We start from the raw sequence: 7,468 nt of genomic DNA, 5'->3' as shown, positions 1-7,468 counted from the left end.
TGTGCATTTACTCATTGGTGTTAACTTAGCTTGAGTTTATTGTGCGTGTACTCATTGGTGTTAACTTAGCTTGAGTTTATATTAGGATTTCTTCAGCCAAAATCTCGGGCTTAGTCAGAATTCATAGACACATGAAAAATTGATTAAAACAATCGAACTTATCTGCATCTTTTCACAACATCTGTACATTAAAGTGAAAATCAAAACCAGGTGAACTTATACTAGATTCTGAGTTCAATACAAGGAAAAGAAAGTGATAGTTATGAACTTGTGGGTCACTTAGTTCCATGGAGATTTAGGAGTAATTGGAAAGGGATTTCTTGTTCTGTCTTGTTTCAGATTTGGGAAGTGAACTGCAGTGGGGTAGGAATCAACTTGTGTACCTTCTAGATTACAAGTTAAGTACTTCACTTGTATACTTGATTGATTTTCTGTTTCTTACAATTGTTTACTCAGTTCTTCTGGTGAGAGAGTTTATTATCTTTGGTTGGTTGCAGGACCAAAGATAGTGCAAACTAATGAAGCTTATGGACTTTTCCAGCTGAAAGTACATTAACTGAGGAGGATGTTTCCATTTTTTTCAAGTATATATGCTAAACTTCTTTACTTATGTAAACTATTTCCTTTAGCAAGTGGTTCCAAGTTCTTTACTTATTTGTAATGCATCTAATGTATGCTTCTAAATCCTTTCAGAAGCAGTTGGAGTGGATACATCTGTTTTGGAGCTTCTGAGACCATCTGCTAGATATACAATGTCAAAAGGTATGTTGTTGTATTTGTGTTTGTTTTCATCCCCTTCAACCGAGTTTGGGAAGTGCGAATACCTTAGTTCTGACCACGCTGCTTCTTTGAAACACAAACTTTTGGATGAGCATAGATCATTTGAGTATGTTTTTTTAATTGAGGTTGTCTATGTTCCATGGGCCGTGTCTGTTAGAAGTGTGGACAGTTCAAAACAGTGTCGGCTTTAGAATAGAAAACTGATCTGGACTTGGAGCAACAACCAAGTACTACCTTAATGTTTTTATACTTGTTTGCATGACAACTAATCTTATAGTGCTATCACTCCATAAGCATTGATACTTTCAGAAAAGTGTATATTAGATTTCTGAGCAATGTATATCGTATTGGATGCAGCAGATGCTGGCGATTTTAGTGACCGTGAAAAAGGTAGATTTACCCTGATCAAAGATTCAGATGACCGCCCTATAGGATTGTATGATAAACCGCTTCCGTGTTTTGGCTGTGGGATTGGATGGTTCTCGAAAGTCTTTCTCTCTCATGTTGTTCCTCTCATACTGTCTGTCTCTCTTATTACATCATTATCATTATATATCTAAAAATCTAAGAGACAAAACAAATTGGTGTTACACCTATGTATTTATTGCTTGTTTGCATTTACGTGAACTGCTTTTTTTGAACATTATTTCTTCCAGTTTACTTGTCGTGATAATGCCGCCTGTTGTATTTTGCAGGATTGCCTACATTGATTTTTCTGATGCCCAAGCTTTCAACAAAGCAAGCCTGCAAAGGATATAAAGCTTAGTTGCGGCTATTTCATCAGAAAGGGTGGAGAACAAGGCCGCAAAGATTTGTTAGTTCCATGTATTCAAGTTTTGTACGCAGTTAGTAAGTTTATGTGTTTGGAACCTTAGAAATTTGACACTTAGAGAAATTTGTAAGTACTAAAACCCCACTTCATTAGATATTTGATACTTAGAGAAATTTCAGTTCTTTTGTAATTTATACTATCATTTCAGTTCTTTTGTAATATAAATTTGATATCAATGGAATGAATGTGATATGAATGGATTGAAGAATTTGTTGTTGAGTGTGGATGATGAATGTATGCAGGTATTGAATTTAGAATTCCGGCTGATTTCCGGTAGAAATTGAACTGCCAGTCGGCATTGACGTGGTCAATACTGACTGGCAGTAATTTTTTTAATGTTACAAAAAAAGTTCATAACGACTTCAAGCTGTTTCAATTTTCCACGTAGTAACGGCTCGGGCACGTTACTATTGTGCCACGTAGTAACGGCTCAAGCCTGTTACGATCTCCATGTTACAAAACATTAGTAACGTCCCGCAGCTGTTACTACGTGGCAAATAGTAACGTCTCTCAACTGTTACGAAGGCCGTTACAACCCAGAATTCGTAACGACCCAATTGCCGTTACAAAAAAAATGTGACACCCCCTTTTGAAACAAGCGAGAGCCATTACAACCCCAATTCGTAACGGCTCAGTTCTGTTTCAAATCCTAGAATTTGGTGTAGTGAATATTTCTTAATCGTTAGATAGAAAACTTAGCTTGTTATACACAATTGAATTGCACGTTTCTAGGTTTGTTAACCGTACCCAAATGTATGCACTTGTTGGTTCAACAATAGTTAACCAAGGGTTAGCCATGTGAGCATTTCATATCAACCATGTTCTTCTTCACCATAACTAGTTCAAATGAGTCAAATGAACTAGTTAGAGAGTTGTTCAATTGCAAGGAAATCTTATGTAACTACACAAGACACAATTGAAGCAAAGATGATTTAATTCACTTGAATCGGTTCATGAACTTTATAGCCGCGGTTTGCATACTGCATTCCTTAGTCTTTATAAGTTTAAGTTCAGAAATCATCTTCAGATATATAACCTTCTTAAGTTCGCAGACTAGGTTCGCGGACTTAAGCAACCAGGAAGAGTTCACAAACTCCAGCAGAAAATCTCGGCAAAGACTTTCCGCCGGTTCACGTACTGGGTTCGCGAACGCAGCTAGCTTGTCAACTCCAGCAAAATTTCTCGGGATGAGAAGTTCGGCAGTTCGCGGACTGGGTTCGCGGACTTGGCTCACGGTTTCTCTTGGTCAACAAAGTTCGAAAACTTTGGTTCAAGGAATAGGACTTATGCACATATGTATTTCCACAACAATACTTATGTCCATCATTGATTATGTAATCTAAACTCTCATTCAAATCATTGAAACATTCTTAGAGGACGTTATATAGTTGTTACACCATATCTCGTCAAAGCAATTTTCAAGATGATCGAAACATATCATGACTTTTTTCACTAGGTAAAGATAAACTTGGTCGAAGCGAAAAACTTACCAACACATATTTTGAGATATAAATAGGCGAGATAAACTCGGATCTAAATACCAAATGTGTATAATCTAAGTCTATATATAGCATACGACTTTTTTCTCAAGAAGTAGGAGATAAAATTGATAGTCCGAGAAGTCCCACCGGTTCCTTGAGTAGTTCTTCTTCTTGTATGATGAATCGCCATGAAGTCCTTGAGCTCAACTACACTTTCTATCCTAGTCCGATACTTAGCTATAGTACACTAGAAATCAAGACTTATAGTTTTGATCACTAACACTAATAAACATGCTTGAGATAGCAATGCATGTGAGGTCGACCGAGCAGTGCTCTAACAAATACTCCCTATGATTCTAGAAAAGAGATACTATCACTTTTTCATTTTTGCCTAAAAATAGGCCAAATTAAAAAAGTGATTATATTTTCCGAAAACAAATGGAGTATCAACCACTAGATCTACCTTAGGTTAACTATATTTAATTTTATTCGTGGATTTAAATTATAAATATTTATATTTAATTTTATTTAATATTATGTGACACAATGGCGTAATATTGCAGAAATTAACATGGAAGGTAGAGTTAGTTTGCCCCCCTTATGACACAATCTCAGCCCCCCAATCCGCTTCGGCTCTCTTGGCTAGGTTACCCACGAGGCTCGATGGTAGGCTAGCACAACAACATGTTCAATTAATATAGTAGTATGGTGTTGGAGCTTATCTTGTTAGGCTTCGAACTAGTTAATTTAATACTCTTTATCGAACACTAACAAAATATCTTTATGCGTAATTATTTTAATCTTTCATTTTTTTTTTGTTTATTTTCTTATTTTAACCGTTAGTTACATGAAACTGACAAAATAATGGTAAAAGCGAAACCAAAACCCAACGTTAAAACTAAAAACCGAAACCGTTGGTTAATGGTACGGTTTTGGTTTGGAAAAACAAAAATCGGGATTAATAGTTTCAATTTAAGCAAAAATCGAAACGTAACCGACCATGTACACCCTTAACGTCCATGGTGCACAAAGCGTGTTGTTGTTCCAGCAAGCACTTCATGCTTCATCCATCAGAACTTCGACTGTTCAGTTCATCAGTTAAGACTCATAGTCTAAATAGGTCAAAGATTGACCACACATAAAAATACGTCTACAAAGCATACTTTCACATGAGACATCAATTCATGTCACACGGGGCCGTAGAGGTATAAATTGGGATGTGCCAGCACGAGCCCTGCCCAGCACAACACACTATAATCTGAGCCCAACCCAGTCCAACACGTGATTTAGCCCAACACGGTCCAGCACGTTAGTTTCGTGGGTTGTGCTGGGTTAGCCTAATCGGCACAGTAGCACAACAAAGCACGCGACACGGATAAGCACATGGCCTAGCCCAGCACAACACGTTAAGAAAGCACGTCATAGCATGTACAAGTATACCATATAACAACGCATATAATACCTAAATATTTGTAAAATACATTTCAATATCGTTGTTATAATGTCGTTATCTGTATTTTACTAGAACATTAATCTACGTGACAATGATCCAATTTTATATTTGATGGGCTATTTCTTTTTATTGAATAAACTTGTTAATTTTACTTGAAATAATTTCAAATGATATGTTGTCTATTTAAATTCTCGTGATAATGTCCGACTTAATTTATACATTAAGTGATTTCAAATTATTTATAGCACGTGTGCCAGCACAGCACAGCACGACACAACATGTTTATTTGTGTGTTGTGCTCGTGGGCTGTGTTGTGCCTAACTTTTGACTAGTAAAGCATAACACGACACAACACGTTTAAATCGTTGGCACAACACAGCACGACACATGGCACGTAAAGCACACAACTTCGTGTGCTGGGATGTGCCGGGCCGGCACGTTTTACACCTCTACACATGGGGATAACCCTAGGGTTTTAGTATGGCGGCCTACAACATATACGGTATGCAGTACATCCACAATGAGAAATGTGAGTAAGTCGTGCTGACAGTTAAGGAGTAAATGGAATAGTGGATGGTCAATCGACCAAGTCTTCCACTTAAAGTGGAAGTGGTTTTTACACGTTCTCCCACTTCCCCATTCTTTCATTTCCTTCAACTGTCACCACTTACCGGAGATTGATGCGTTGCAATATATAGGTTTCTCAACCTATGGTTTGATAACATAATAACGAAGACATGTTTTGGTTTAGGATAGAGTCCAAAATATTAGTCTCTCGAACTCAAAGTACTCTCGTGCAATACATTTGTTTAAATGTTTGAACAATTTGCTTCGTCGAGCACTTGCCTCATTCACCACTTTTAACCAGAAAACCATTGAGTCGTTTTTTCCCACAAACTAGAAGGTATGATTTTAGAGTTGAAATTGATTGAATTTATAGGTTAGAAGATGATACCCGTTGGATTAACCTAGTTGTTGCCGGCTTAGTTGAGGCCGAGCATCTCAGCATGAGAAGTGGGTCGTCTCAGAAGGAGCCGAGGCTTCCCTGAAGAAAAAAAAACAGAAAAAAAAAAGGAGTCGAGGCCCGTCCCAATGCAGGAGGATCGTTCTTCATACTGAACTGTTCATTTCTTGTTGTGAAACTTGGCTTAATCGGTGACGGGATGGGCAAACTCCCGAATTTGAAACTTTGCCCATCCATTTTCTTGATTTGTCTGTCCTACTATGGGATGTGAATGGACAACTTTTTTTTTTTTTAATCACATATATTTTATTAAACTGAAAGGCCAAATTACAAAATGTTTGTTACATCGTAAAGCTACAACATTAGGCAGTAGACAATAGACAAACTAGCAAATCCTATAATAGACAACATTGGACATTTCAATCCCTTTTAAGAAATTGGGCCTTCCATTATCAACGATGGAAATAGTTTGCGTATAAATCCTAGATTTAGAACGATGAATTCTTTTAGAGCCGTAGACAGTCATGACCAAGGCGTTATCTGCAAGTACCTATGCAACACGTAAATGGTGTACCTTTTTGGGTATATAAACGACATATGAAAAGCATTTTCGTCCATAACCTCTCTATTAACATGGTTCTCTATAAACCGCCAATTAGATTACTCAAAACCACCCCTCACCTATGGTGCACGGACACTCCAAGAAAGATGTCGTAACCGTGTCGGACACATGAACATACACGACACGGTTACGACACTTCCTGACACTCGATGGACACACCACATCATGTTGGAATATTTTCAACGCCGCTAACCAAAGGGGGGTCCTGGGGGGCATCGCCCCCCAGGATGTGGTCGACCTGACGTTTCGTGAATAGAAACCTGTTGGCGAATAAAAAACCTATTCCCAACAGGTGCAAAACCCTTTATAAATAGCTTCTCCCAGTTTCGTTTAACATATAAGAAAAATCAATCTGTTTTCTCTATTTCGAAAAAGCATCATCAGAAATCAGAAATCTCTTTGTGTGTTCTTGATTGAATCAAGGGGTACAAACCTTGAATTCAGTTTTCGTTGCAGGGCTTTCATTGTATCCTGAAGGCAATATTTCGCATACCTGTTGTAATCGCCAATTGTTATTGGGAGGGTAGAAATATTTGTCTAAAAGAAATTTATACAAGCCTTGAAAGTTTTGGAGTGCAACAATTTCTTCTCTGTGTCATTCATCCTTTGTGAAACCCATTTTTTTCCAACACATCACGTGTCGCGTAAAAAAATGATATTGGACACTTTGCAGACACCAATTCGACACTTTCGGACACATCATAAATGATTTATTTTGGTTTGAAAAATCCAAATAAACTAAATGTGAGGCTAATTTATTCTTGTTTTAGTCAAATCCAAACATTATTCATGAAAAACTTTACCATTATTACATTATTATTAATTTTATATAATTAGTAATCAAATATTTTAAAAATAAGAGTAATTATTTTATTATGTAGATTGTAATAATATTTCATTTTAATGATGAGAGTAATATATATAACGTGTCCCCGCACCCCGTTTTTTTGAGATTTGACGTGTCCATGTAACTGTGTCGTGTCTTAAATGTCCCGTGTCCGTGCAACATAGCCGCTCACATGGTGATGGGTAGGCTTCGTCCACCTGGACTGGAGTCAGCAGGGGCCGCTTTGGGGCCCGCTATTCAAACGGATTGGTTTTCTACATTTCCAGGCCTACCCGATCACGAATGACTTACGAAGGAAAATCGAAGAGGGCACAAATGACATTTTCGGAAATATATCTCTCTTATCACAACTTCCGTCCGTATAATTCCACCCGAAATGAAGAACAAGTCGATTGAAATTCTCAGAAATGGAGTGAAATGAAATTTCAATTCCACAGAAGAAGAAGACGAAGCAGAAGAATCAACTTCCACCTGTTCTGCCGAATCCTC

This window comes from Papaver somniferum, chromosome 1, assembly GCF_003573695.1.
Source record: "Papaver somniferum cultivar HN1 chromosome 1, ASM357369v1, whole genome shotgun sequence".
In the NCBI taxonomy this organism is placed as follows: Eukaryota; Viridiplantae; Streptophyta; class Magnoliopsida; order Ranunculales; family Papaveraceae; genus Papaver; species Papaver somniferum.
The sequence above is the reverse complement of the archived record's forward strand: the minus strand, read 5'-3'. Positions refer to the sequence as shown.